Source organism: Babylonia areolata, chromosome 3 (assembly GCF_041734735.1).
Source record: "Babylonia areolata isolate BAREFJ2019XMU chromosome 3, ASM4173473v1, whole genome shotgun sequence".
Taxonomy (NCBI): domain Eukaryota; kingdom Metazoa; phylum Mollusca; class Gastropoda; order Neogastropoda; family Buccinidae; genus Babylonia; species Babylonia areolata.
Genome location: NC_134878.1, coordinates 38,621,224 through 38,635,715, shown reverse-complemented (window position 1 = coordinate 38,635,715; position 14,492 = coordinate 38,621,224). Strand labels below are relative to the sequence as shown.

Sequence of the window (14,492 nt, the reverse complement as noted above, 5' to 3'; positions counted from 1 at the left end):
CTCTTAGACAGAGACGACAGACCAGAAAGACGCACAGCACCCATTGCTAGAATGCTTGATCGCTACCAGGTGGACATAGCAGCCCTGAGTGAAACCAGGTTTGCCGGTGAAACCCAGCTGGAGGAAGTTGGAGGGGGCTACACCTTCTACTGCATTGGGAAGCCAGATGGCACACCAAGAACCTCAGGCGTGGGCTTTGCCATACGAACCAAACTTGCACGACAGCTTGACAGCCTTCCACATGGGAAAAACGATAGGCTGATAACCCTGTGTCTGAAGCTGTCCAAGGATCGCTTCGCCACAGTCATCAGCTGCTATGCCCCGACGATGACAAACCCTGATGACATCAAAGAAGCTTTCTACGAGGAGCTCAGCTACACCATTTCAGCGGTAGACAGAAAGGACAGACTGATCATCCTTGGGGATTCAATGCTTGCGTCGGCATGGACTTCTCCTCATGGCCAAAAGTCCTAGGACAGCACGGCACTGGCAAGTGCAACTCCAACGGACTGTTTTTGCTCTCGTTCTGCGCGCAGCATGGACTGACCATCACCAACACCCTCTTCCAACAAGCGGACAAGTACAAGAATACATGGATGCACCCCCGCTCCAAGCAATGGCACATGCTGGACTATGTGATTGTCCGGCAGAGGGACAGAGGTGACGTTTCCATTACACGCTGCTTGAGAGGAGCAGTCTGTTGGTCGGACCATCACCTGGTACACAGCAAGATGAACATCAGACTTGCACGCAAGCTCCAACCAGCCAGACAGAAACCCCCTAGGAAACTGAACATCCACCGCCTCCCTATCACCAAGGATGTGCCTCAGCAGCAAATCCAAGCAGCTCTCCAAGAAATTCCTGCATCGACTGATGTAGACAAGGTATGGAGCAGCTTTTGAGATGCTGTGTACACAGTAGCAGCTGACACACTCGGCTTTGAACAGAGGAGCCACAAAGACTGGTTTGACGAGAACGACTCTGGAATCTCCAAGCTCCTGAACACACTGCATATACGGCATCAGGATCACATTTCCAATAAAGACTGCCAGAGGAAGGAGAACCAGTTCTAGCAAACCAAGCAACTCGTACGGAAGAGGCTGCGTGAGATGAAGAACACCTGGTGGGAGAGAAAGTCCGAAGAGCTTCAGTCCGCTGCTGATGCTCACGACATGAAGACCTTTCATGATGGTCTCTGAGCTGTGTATGGGCCAAGAGTCACAGGATCAGCCCCTGTCTGAGCCTTGGACCAGACCACCCTCCTGACAGACAAGAAAGACATCCTTGCCCGCTGGGCAGAGCACTTCAACACCCTCCTCAACAGGGACTCATCCATATCTAACGAGGTAATTGCAGCCCTCCCACAGCTACCAGTCAATGACTCGCTAGCTAGCCCTCCCACCAAGGCCGAGACCCGGAAGGCCCTGAAGCTGACAACGTCAGGAAAAGCACCAGGAGTGGATGGAATCCAGGCTGACATCTACAAGTATGGAGCGAGGTGCTGACAGACAAGCTGACTGCCCTCTTCCAGTCTATCTGTTAGAGAGGGGAGGTCCCCCTGGATTTCAAGGATGCTTCAATTGTCCACATCTACAAACGGAAGGGAGACAAAACATCCTGCGATAACCACCGTGGAATCTCTCTCCTCTGCATCGCCAGCAAGATCTTCGCCCGCATCATACTGAACAGACTGGTTGACCATGTCATGTCTCCAACACAGTCATCCCTGAAGTACAGTGCGGCTTCCACTCAGGCAGGGGAACATGTGACATGGTGTTTGCCGTACGCCAGATGCAAGAGAAGTGCCGTGAGCAGAACAAGGAGCTCCACATGGTCTTTGTAGACCTGACTAAGGCCTTCGACACGGTGAACCGCCGTGGACTGTGGAAGATCCTCCTAAAGTTTGGTAGCCCAGAGAGCCTAATCCAGCTGATTGTGTCATTCCATGATGGCATGCAGGCGAGAGTACAGGAAAACACTGACATGTCAGATCCATTCCCTTTGGTAAATGGAGTGAAGCAGGGCTGCGTCCTGGCACCCACACTGTTCTCCATTCTCTTCTCTGCCATGCTGATTGACGCCTTCCAAGACTGTGACTGGGGCATCTACATTCAGTTTCACAGAGATGGCAAACCTTTAAACTTGTGGCAACTCCATGCCAGGTCCAGGGTGTTTGAGGCACTGTTGAGAGAGCTCCTCTTTGCTGATGACTGCGCTTGCTGCACACATCCATGAGGACATGCAGTTCATTATGGACAGGTTCTCAACCTCCTGCAGGTGCTTTGGACTCACCATCAGCCTCAGCAAGACCAAGTCCATGTACCAACCAGCTAGCTCACAGAACGCCAGTGCCTCCCCCCCACCTGCAATCAAGATCAGTGACACAGAGATCAAGTCAGTCGACAAGTTTTGCTACCTGGGCAGCACCCTACACAGCAACAGAGCCCTTGATGCAGAAGTGACGCTGCGCATCGCCAAGGCCAGCTCCACCTTTGGCAGACTCAACAACAGGCTGTGAAACAACAAAGGCATCAGGCTCAGCACCAAAATCAAAACCTACAGAGCTGTTGTGCTGACCACCTTGTTGTACTGCTGTGAAACATGGACGACATATCGCCGTCACATTCAACAACTTGAACAGTTTCACCAGAGATGCCTACGAAAGAACCTCGGCATAAAGTGGCAAGACAGGGTCTCCAACCTCCAGGTCCAAGAGAGGAGCGGCCTGCCCAGCATCGAAAGCCTGCTGATCCAGTGCCAGCTATGCTGGACAGGACACATTGTCCGCATGACAGACAGCAGGATCCCAAAGATGCTTTTGTATGGCCAGCTGAAGGAAGGCCACCGTGAACTTGGAAGACCCTGCAAGTGCTTGAAGGACACCTTGAAGACTAACCTCAAAGCCTGTGACATAGGCATCACTTCCTGGGAAACTGACGCCCTTGACCACTCTCGCTGGAGGATGCTGTGCTCCAGTGGCATAAAGATGTTTGAAAACAAGAGAACGCTGGCCATTATGGAGAAGCGTGAGCGAAGGAAGCAGGGCTCAACTTGTGGAGACGTTTTCCCTTGCAACACCTGTGGGAAGTGCTGCACACCCAGAATCGGCCTCTTCTCCCATATGAGGACACACACCGACCAATAAGCCTGCCTGCCTACTCATCCGTTGGACCGATAGGAGACTCCACCATCACTGTCATGCTCTGCGGTGACACTGCCAGACAAACGCTGCCGCTTTAGCGAAAACTGTCATCTGCTTAACATTGTGGAGAGCGAGCCAGAGTTAAATCCCTTCTTGTTTACCCCATCCAGGCCAATCCAAAGATGTTTTGACAGTCATTGCCTAATCCCTGTATAATGGGGAAGGTTTGACGTGAATGCTCTGACAGGATGGGTTTTATTTATTTCTCGCTCTAGCAAGCAAGGGATGACAGGTCAGAAAAGGTGAGGAGCTAATTGCTGTCCCAGGTATAGAGGTCTGTGTTGGTCATTCCTGTTCAGAGCGAGGCTTGGAGGGTCTGTTCGTTGGGTGAGCGATTGTAGGCACTAATTAGACACTTGATTTGCAGACTCCAGCAGAGAGTGGTCATGTCTCACATTAGGTGGTTGTTGAACCACACCTAGGTTTGTTTGAGGCCGACAATTACTAGGCTTGTTTGAAGCTGAAGAAGCTGCTTAGATATTGAAGTGGTGTAACAGAAGCATTAACTTTCAATTTTTCAACTGCAGGATTGAACAGATCTATTATAGGAGTGGGGAGAGAAGTAAGAGGTGATAAATTTGTGTTATGTTTGATAACAGAAAGTTAGCCGTGTAAGGCTGATGCAAGTGTTTATGGTCAGTTCAGAAAGTCAGAAAGTTAGTATGGGTGTGTGTACACTGAAAGGCAAAGAGCAGTTATTCTGTGTTCTTCATGTGAATCTTCTACACATTCTGTAACTGGTCTTACTGGGGGAAGTTCACTGCTATGCAGAGAGTACCATGTAAAATCCTGGTAGGCTGAACTCTTTGATTCAAACAATTCCAAAAGGCAACAGTGACTAACTGATTTGTGAGTGGGTGCAGCGCTGTAATGCTGTGCTGTTTCATGGGTGCATCACTGTCAGTGCAGTTATTTTGTGATACATGATTATTCCTTGTTGTCAAGTGATTTGCTTTAAAAATGTGTACACACTGGGAAATGATGTGCAATGATATTTTTGACTGTGGGTCAGTTTTCTATGTGCTTGACATGTGCAGATCTATTTCAGTACTGGTTGTGTACTGTGTACAAGAGGGTAATCTTAATACAATGTCTCAATGTGCACGTTAACACTGTGTAAGTTGGTAAACAACGTGCTAGTTAACACTTTGGCCGCCGTTGTCGCCTTTTGGCACCACTAGGGAGCCCACCAATGTCGCCAAAAAGTAACCAGATCAGGGTAGATCGTTCACAAACCTACCACTCTTATTTTGGGGAGGTTTGAAAGGCCATATTTTGTGTATGTGACAAGGCAAATCCCCTTCTATCGATTGACGCCATCTTTTCAGTCCTTCTGCAAGTTTCTGAGTGAATTTATTATAGTTTTATCCACAACTTCGATCTTCTCATTTTCCAAAATGGTTGCATCGACAAGCAGACAATGCCACTTCACAACTGAGCAAGTTAACAAGCAACTGAGACTGCAGCCAGGCCAGCAAAATGAAGATTCGGGCGAAGAATTGCCGTATGATGATGAAGTTTCATTGTCTGAGGGGGAGAGTGATAGTGATGGAGACTGGGCATCTTGCCAAGTACCAAGTCGCAAGCGTACAACATCGGCAGCTGTGAGTGACCGTGATAGTGAAGGGGAAGAGTGTGTTGCTCAAGTCACAGTGTCTGTGTCACGTTGGAGACCAACAATACAGTGTGGCCGTGGGTCAAGCTCGACAACACGCCAACGACCAGGAGGGAGGGGGCGTGGTAGAACAGCTGTGCCAAGCCCTGATTTGTTTCAGTGGGTGTGTTGTACCACATGGATGATCCCTACTCCAGAATGGCTTCCAAATTTGGTAAGAGGGACTACATTGAGTGCACATGAAAAGTGGGTTTGCATCATATACAAAAGGGCGTTGGAAACTGTGGTCTCAGTCAACAGATTAACACAACTTTGCAAGCTGCGTTGATGGTTATGTGTGGTAATAATAATGAGAGATGTATCTATCTTGTCTGATGTTTGGTTTGAATTTGAGGGTGATGACAACGACAGTGACAAAACTGACAGCAATATCCAATGCTTTGTCCAGTCGATCTATCCAATCAGACAATTTTCAGCAGGTGAGAATGACTCAGTTTTTGGTGCAGAACATATCATCACAGAACAGGCGGGATTCAGACCAGGAAGCAGCACAACAGAACAAATATTCAACCTCAAGATACTGTGCGAGATGTACCTACAACACCAGCAAGACCTCTACCATATCTTTGTTGATTTTAAGAAGGCCTTTGACAGGGTATGGGACGAACCTTGTGGGCAACCATCACGCTGTACAACATAAATGCCAACTTGATCATGGTTATACAAGGTATGTATGGAAAGGCCAGCAGTGCAGTCTACTTCAATGGCAGCATTGGAGACTGGTTCAGAATAATTGTTGGAGTTAGTCAAGACTGTTTACTATCCTCCACTCTCTTCAACATCTTCCTGGAGAGGATTATGACTGACCCACGTGAACACCATGACAGCAATATCACGCTCAGCTCAGACTAATGTGCCCTTGTAAGCCCACTTTGAGAGAAATCGTGGGATTTTGAGAAATTGTGGTTGTTTCACTCCCATGTTTTCTCGCAATTGAGAGAAACGTGGGAGGGGAACGACTACGATTTCTCACAATCTCATGCAAGAAAAACTGTGGGACTGCAAGAAATCGAGGGCTTACAGACCTCCTTGTTTCCATATTTATATATGCCTGCGAAACATGGACCTTGACAAAAAGTAAAGAGTGGTAACTCTCCCTGGACCTTGATAGCTGAACTAGAGAAATAAGATACAAGCCACAGAGATAAGATGCTTCTGGAAGATCCTTGGCATCACATAAAGGGACAACATCACAAACGATGAAGTGCATAGAAGAGTCAAGCAAGCAAGTGGGCCACATGATGATCTACTAACCACTGTAAAGCAAAGGAAATCGAAGTGGTATAGCCATGTCTCGAGTTCATCAGGACTGGCCAAGACCTTTCTATCGTTCACAGTGATCATCTAGCAGGAACTAGACAAAAGCCAATAATCCATGATTTTCATGAAACCCAGGGTTGACAGACAATGGATGGGAAATCACAAATTCTTTTTTTTTTTTTTTTTTCACGCTTTTTGTCACTGATTACTTGACCGGCTAATTTGTAGAGTGGACAAACTGAATGCACTGGAAACACTTATTGCCTCAATTGCAACCAAGAGGGAGTAATTATCATCAAACAGTTTCCTCTTCTAAAGGGAGGGCGCTCTTTGGTGTAAAGAAAAAGCTTGACTGCTCGTTGAGAACATTACTGACTGTCTCTTGATCCTCTTCTAAAGGGGGTACACTCTTTGGTGTAAAGAAAAAACTTGACTGCTTGTTGAGAACATGTTTGACTGTATCTTGATAGAATCCTTGTTTGTCATTGTTGGGACAGTTATTCACTTTCAAGTTTACAAACGTTCTTATTTTGATCATGAACATATTACTGCTTTTATTTTCTTCTGCAGGTATAGATTGCCAATAAGCATGTTATTTCCAATTTTATTGACTCACTTGTGTAAACAAAGTGAGTCTATGTTTTAACTCGGTGTTCGATTGTCTGTGTGTGTGTGTGTGTGTGTGTGTCCGTGGTAAACTTTAACATTGACATTTTCTCTGCAAATACTTTGTCAGTTGACACCAAATTAGGCATAAAAATAGGAAAAATTCAGTTCTTTCCAGTCATCTTGTTTAAAACAATATTGCACCTCTGGGATGGGCACACACACAAAAAAAAAAAAAAAGCCTAATTATATGCAAACTGCATTGACTGTTATATTTATATTTTTTGTATTCTCTAAACTTGGCACTTTGATCTGATATTCTGACACAACAACAAGAGCAGTCATTATTATCATTTTTTGTTCAAACAGGAACTTCTTTTGCTAAGCATGGAAGTTTTATTTATTTTTAAAACGTTTTGGTGCAGATAGTAAAAAAAGGGAAATTACTCTGTAATTAATGCTAGGGGACTTAATTTGCTTTAAACTGATCTTTCTCATCTTAAACATTACATTTTGAAATTATACTCAATACATAAAAAGCTTGCGTGTTTTACTCTCAGTGAACAGGGCTTTCACTATGTTCATTCGCCCAAGTAGTCTTTTTCAGAAAATACTAAAATCAATACAACGAGTGGACTTTACAGATCTGTTGGCTGAGCCCTGAAGGTCATGGGCAAAAATAAACTGCATACACATATTTATACACATTCAAAGCGCCTGCTCATATTCTTCGCGAACGCGAACGACGCCATTTTGTTTCAAGTTGTTGACCTGCCCATTCAATCCTATATTCAATGGACAATACACGATAACATGTGATGGAAAGTTGGAGAAGGAGACCGTTAAATATTTATTCAGAGAAAGATTTGTAAACACCTCATCACTTACTGGATTATGCCCCAAACTGCCATAAAAATATCCACAGAATCAGTCGGAATTCACAGTTAAAAATTACAAACCATGCAAGTTAATACCCTTGAACTGATGCCCTCAAACTGCTAGGCATGGATGTTGATCCGAAGCTTACTCTTTGGATAGTAAGTTTTCTTCTGAATAGAACTCAGTCCGTCCGCTTTCATTCTGCCCTCTCTTCTCTAAAATCTACTTCTACTGGTGCACCCCAAGGTACAGTGCTGTCCCCTGTTCTTTTTACACTGTACACAAATGACTGCAGAGGCACAGAGGAAACTCCTGTCATAAAATATTCTGATGATTCAGCAACTGAAGATCTGTCCAACTCTGATGCTATTTATTTCAGTGAAATTAAAAAGTTCTGTTCTTGGTGTGAGAAAAACTATCTGGATCTCAACATATTGAAAACAAAAGAAATGTTAATAGATTTTCGTAAAGACCCCTTGCCTGTAGCTAACCTTGTTATTGATGGCCAAACAGTGGAGAGGGTCAATGAATATAGATATTTAGGGACCATCTTAGACAATAAGCTGACTTTTGACAGAAATGTTGATTCCATTCATAAGAAATGTCAATCTAGAATTTTTTGTTTACAGAAGCTTAGCAATGCTGGTATAAATTCAAATATTCTTCAAAGTTATTACTGATGTTGTATTGAGTCCGTGCTCACAGTTTCATTTATGTGCTGGTATGGAAGTTTGGGAGTGAGGAGTAAGCGTGTTTTGAACGATGTCATGAGTGTATGCAGTAAAATTGTGGGAGTGAAACAAGCTAGTATGCAAGAGCTGTATGAAAGTCGAGTGGTTAAAAAAAAAGCAGGCAGATAGCAACTTATGACACCCATATTTTAGCAAAGTATTATGAGCTATTGCCATCAGGACAATGCTACAGAACTTTTAAGCTGAAATCCAGAGCTCTGAAGACTTTTATTCCACATTCAATCCACCTTTTAAATTCTTGATAACTCGTGTGTGTTGTGTTGTGTTGTGTTGTGTTGTGTTGTGTTGTGTGTGTGTGTGTGTGTGTGTGTGTGTGTGTGTGTGTGTGTGTGTTTACTGAGCTTAAAAACGTGACAATTGGTTATAATGAATGTGCAATATGTAGGAGGAATAATGTGCAACATGCAGGATGAATGTACAATGGAATATGTCTAATGCTCACGTCCATATTCCAAATATATTTCTGTTAATAATTACAGTGTAATAATTAATTACAATGTTTTTAAAAGCGAATATGTGAAATGCTTTTATTTGAGAACATATGTTTATCACTCTTGTTTAATCAAGTAATCCGCGTGTGTGTGGTGGGTGGGGGGGGGGGGTGGGGGTGCGGGTGGGTGCTGATTATCTGGTTGCGGTTTTCTGCAATTTATCTTTATTCTTATCTGTCTATTATAATCAATGTGCAGGATAGTAGGCTATGTTTATAATTATATTCAAATAATGTTTCTTAATTCTTTCTGTTTTTACATTAAGAATACTAGTTATTACCTGCAGTGTGTGGATGTATGTATGAAACGGTGTATGTGATATTTTTTACATTTGTATCTTTGTAATATTCGTAAAAGCTGTTGTTGACTTTTACAGTTATGGTCCCCATGCTGTTTACTTGTCTATGTTGTGATAATGCACCTGACCAAATTTCTCCAGTTGGAGATAATAAAGTTATTCTTATCTTATCTTATCTTAAATTTCCAGTCTTGACTTTTCTGAAAATGATGTCCTTTTCACTTCTTACGACGTTTAGAAGTACTTGTACTTGGCTCTACATGTTATTAGTTTAACAAAATACTAAATTTTCATATCAACTTTAAAACTATAAAACTAGAATGAACATAAAAGAGAAACTGAATCGACCGTATCATACTACATTCCCGGCGGGTGTAACTAAACTTGTACATCTATCTAGATCTAGTGAAAACGGCTAAATGTTGCAGTGAGATTGCAGCGATAGCCATTAAAAAGAATTTTTTATTGCCATTAAAGATTTTTTTAATGCCCAAGATACACCAGAATAATATGATTTAAACAGCGTTCTCACTGCGAATATCGCAATTGATTTATCGCCCTTTGAAAAAGTATGTTCAAATGTTAAATTTTAGAACGTCAGTTAAGGAGCCACGATAGTGTAATGGATTAGGCAGTTTCTTCTCACCTGAACACGCGAGGTTCGTATCTGGTTAGGACTTTTTTTTCTTTTTTTTTTTAACGCGAAGCTTTATAATAACAAATACAGAACACATTTTAACGATTAGATTTTTTTTTAAATTTTAAGTGTATCACAAGTGAGTCTTGAAGGCCTTGCCTCTCTTGTTTTGTTTGTTTCTGTTTTTGATGTCACTCTGTGGAGGTGGAAATAGACTTTCTTAAGCACAAAGATTACAACAGACTTTCTTTAAGCACAAAGATTACAACAATCACTTTCAAATGCTTGAATAGCTATCTACAATCAAAATAAATGGGGAAAAATATCAGATTCTGTATCTCTATACTTTTTTCCATTAGAATTATATAAAAAAAGAAAAAGAAAAAAAAAAGAAAAAGAAAAAAAAAAGCCCGAGTCCTCAAGCGGTGAGCACTTTCTTACTAATTTCCCTGGCACTGAACCGGTTAATGATCTTCCAAAATGATAGGCATACAAATTACACAATGTTCAACAAACCATCAAAATCTGGAAATAGACAAATGCTGTAACTGATAGGAAATGTGTGAGGAAAAACCACTTACTGAACAGAGTCCTCTGTAAGGGCGGCAAGTCCAGGTTCAAGCTCGTGTTTACAGGGGACCCACCTGGTTCACCAAGTTTCTTGGCTAGAAACAGCATCAACAAGGACACTTATAAGTTTTTACTGATCTTTTTACAACATGAAATATGAAATAACCAATGAATAACACAAGCACACATTTGTGGAACAAGCTCCCTGATAACCTCCATCATCCTGATTCCCTTGCATCTTTTAAATCTCGTCTCAAAACTCACCTTTTCCCTCAGCAGTAAGTTCAATTGTGGCAGGTCCACTTCCTTTGTGTTAGCTATGCTTGACTATGTGTGTATACATATATGTATGTGTACATAACTACATGCTTGTATATGAATGTGTATTTTGTGTGTGTGTGCATGCGCACAGACGCACAAGTGTTTATGTATGTTTGTACATGCCTGTGTGTGCGTATGTGTTGAGGGTAGCTGTTTGGTACACATGTATGTTCAAATGTATGTATGCATAGTGTGTGTGTGTGTGTGTGTGTGTGTGTGTGTGTGTGTGTGTGTGTGTGTGTGTGTGTGTGTGTGTGTGTGAATGAGAGAGAGAGAGAGTGTGTGTGTCTGTTTGTGTGTGTTTAGTCACAAATTTGGTGTTAACATTGATGTAATGTGTTATGTTAACAAAAGTGTTTTTGTAAAGCACCTAGAGCAGATTTCTGGTTAGTGTGCTATACAAGTATCCATTATTATTATTATTATCATTATTATTATTATTACAAACTACATGGGTACAATGGTTAGTCAACCTGGTGACAGACACCTCAAAGATCAATGTACATGCTTTGTGTTTAAAAACCACCGTGGCCATTTAAAAATTCAATCATAAAAAAGAGGCAAAGCCATCATCAGTTCATGGCTCATGTGTGTTTTCTGCTTGGCCTCAACAAAACTGACAATGCCAGAGCTCACCACCAGAAACAAGTGCTTGTGGAACCAAGAGTTGCTTGCTAGAAACAACAGTTCTTTGTAAAGCAGGAACATGACAGAATGGTTAAGACACTCTTCTGCCAACACAGAGTCCATCAGGGTCTGGGTTCGAATCCCACCCTCTCCATTTTTCCCAAGTTTGACTGGAAAATCAAACTGAGCATCTGGTCATTTGGAAAAGAAGATCTTCTTCTTCCTTGTTCGCCTCCCATTAGATGAGCAGCCCGGTGTCCTCGATGAAGGCTGCCGTCCGTCGCAGGTCCTCCAGGGTGCTGTACAGCTTGGCTTCCACTGCTGTCGGTGTTGGCCAGTACTTCCTCCTGGATGCTGCATGTGTCCTACAGTCTTGAAGGATGTGGTCGGTTGTCATTGGTCCCTCACCACAAGGGCACTCTCCACTCTGTCCAATGCCAAATTTTGTGTGCATGTGGTAGAGCAGGCGGTTGTGTCAAGTCCTCAGGCAGAAGATCTGGACCTGTTCCCATCGTTCTAGCAAATGGTATCTGTCTTCTGGGTTATATTTGGGGTGCTGGAGGCGCCACTTTATTCCTTGCTGTGCCTTGATGATAGTCTTGATTTCATTGTATGACACCAGTTTGTTGGCCTGCTCCTTCTGTGCACCGTCTTTTGCCAGAATGTCCGCTTTTTCATTGCCTCTGATGCCACAGTGTGCTGGTACCCATTGTATCACCACTTTCTCCACTCTGGCGCTCAGGGCAACAAGTGCTGAAGTGAGAGGGTTCTGTTCTTTGCAGCGGGAGTTCTTGAGGGCTTGGAGCACGGAGAGAGTGTCTGAGAACACCACCACCTGCCCTGTTGTTCTTGTGGAGTTCTGCGAGACTGTTGTGGCTGCCTCACAGAGGGCTTCTTGCTCAGCTCGGAAGTTGGTGGAGTATTTTCCTGTTGGGATTGCAATTTCTTCATCTCCATCTTTGTATCCATCCCTCGTTGCTTCTGTGGTGGAGCCATCTGTAAAGACATGGGTCCAGTCTTCCTGGGGGTTACTGGTTACAGATGTACTCCATGGCCAGGGCCTTCCTTTGGGTGTCTGTGTTCTCCACTCCAGGAATGCTGGTGACGACTGTTGGGGAACACCTGCCTCTTCCAAGATGGGTGGGTGACATTTGCCAGGATAGGCTTTGCTTCGTGTTCCATCAAGACTGGGGTTTGTCTTTCAAGGCGTCTTGACTGGTGGATGAAGCTGCCTCTTTTCAGCCGCCTCTTGGTGGGTCCTGCTCATTATGTTGTTCACTGGATGGTTTTCAAGGTGTTTGAATTTTGCTGCCTGGATGAGGATCCTTGTGTCCCTTCTGTCCTCCAATGACTGTAGCCCAGTGGTCTCCTCCATGTCCCGTACTCAACTACAGGTCGGACTCTCCCCATATAGTCTCTCTTTAGGATACGTTCATCAGCCCCCCAGTCCATCCCTGCAAGTTTCCTCATGATCACCAGTCTCAGTTTGGCCCTGCTACAGCATCTGGTGATCTGCTGTTTCCAAGTGAGCCTGCATTCAAAGGTCACTCCCAGGTAGGTAGGTGTGGGTTCCTCTGCAAGCCTTTGGTTGTTCAGTGTCAGTTTCGCCTCCTGCTTCTTGCTAGATAGGCTGAAGACTGTGTAGGTTGTTTTGCTTCAGTTGACAGAGACAAGCCATTCCTTGGTCCAGTTGCTGATCTTGTTGAGCACAGTCTGGAGGCATACCTGTGCTGTAGTGGAGTACTCTTCAGAGCACCAGAGTACCAGGTCATCTGCGTAGATCGTCTCCAACAGCCTCTGACAACTAAGTCCAGCTCCTAGCCTGCTCGTGTGGCTTAGATATAAGCCCGGCGGAACTGCTACTACTGATAGGAGAAGGGGCAAAGGCGGGTCACCTGGCGCCTGAAAACCAGTGCTTTGGGTAGATGAGGCTCATCAGTCTGGGAAGACAGCTCATCTAAGAGAAGGAAAACTCTGATTTCAAACCTCCGCTGCCTTGCGGCCATACCTACTCATAGGAAAGGCTTCGGGAGTCAACCCTGAGGAAAAATCCGGGCAGATGGAGTCCGTTAGCCTCAGCAAGCAGTTCTTCCAAGAGAAGGAAAACTCCCAAGAGAAAACCCGGCCAACTGTAAACCGTTACCAAAACAGGAGATCACCGAAGACGGCGCCACAGTGGCCTCTCTAAGGGGCGTGATCTAGTCAAAACCGGCTGTGCACGCACTATACGACACATGGCTACGCAGACAACGTTAGACCGATGTGGTGTCGTCTTCCTGGACCATGGCCGGGGGGAGACGGTGCCGGGCCCTCAGCCTCAAAGGGGCCCATCCACTACTACCGACCACGGACGCGATCTTTCCCAGTCTCTTTGGGGAGAACAGAATGGAGCACATGGGCAAGCAGCACTTCGTATCGTCCACTGGAATGCGGAAGGAGTACAGCGCAAGAAGGTTGAGCTCCAACGTTTTCTGCATGAAAATGTGATCGATGTATGTTGCATCCAAGAGACGCACCTCAAGAACACTCACCGCTTTTTCATAAGAGGTTACGAGTTGTTTAGACAAGACCGAGAAAACAGACCAAAGGGAGGCCTCATCACCCTGGTAAGAAACAACATCCCAGCGGCAGAGACCCAGAATTCTGGTCAAGCTGATCTCGACACAGAATTTCTGGGAGTCAAGTTGGTGTTGCCAGGCACGTCAGTGACAGTCCTCAATGTCTACTCACCTACAAATCAAATACAGCTTGACTCTATCCTCGTTGACTCCCACAGCTGGATGATCACAGGAGACTTTAACAGCCACTCACCCAGCTGGGGCTACCAAGATCTTAACAAGAAGGGAGAAGATGTGGAAAACTGGGCAATCAGTAACCAGCTGATCCTCATCAACAGTCCAAAAGATCCACCTACGTGCTATTCACGAGCATGGAGGACCACAAGCACTCCTGACCTGGCCCTTCGCGACAGACGACATCCATAGCATTGCCCAAAGGGAGGTGTCGCCCCAGCTTGGAGGCAGCGACCACAGGCCAGTGATCATACAGTACAAAGACATTTTGAACCCATCCCACCAGGCTCCCAGCAAGCTGGAATTATAAGGCGGCAAACTGGGACCTTTTCAAGCACGAGGTAGACAAGAGGACTTCTGCGCTGACACTGTCGCACCAAGA

The 14,492-nt window shown here is 44.5% G+C and overlaps 1 protein-coding gene across 1 annotated transcript in view; it reads right to left on the bottom strand.

Annotated features, from left to right (window-relative positions):
- The window catches only part of LOC143280560 (uncharacterized), an 84,755-nt gene extending 74,294 nt beyond the window's left edge, over positions 1-10,461 (bottom strand). The window contains exon 1 of the mRNA XM_076585253.1: positions 10,382-10,461. The gene's annotated coding sequence lies outside the window, so the exon portion shown is untranslated. The remainder of the gene's footprint in view (positions 1-10,381) is intronic.
- Positions 10,462-14,492: the final 4,031 nt, after the last annotated feature.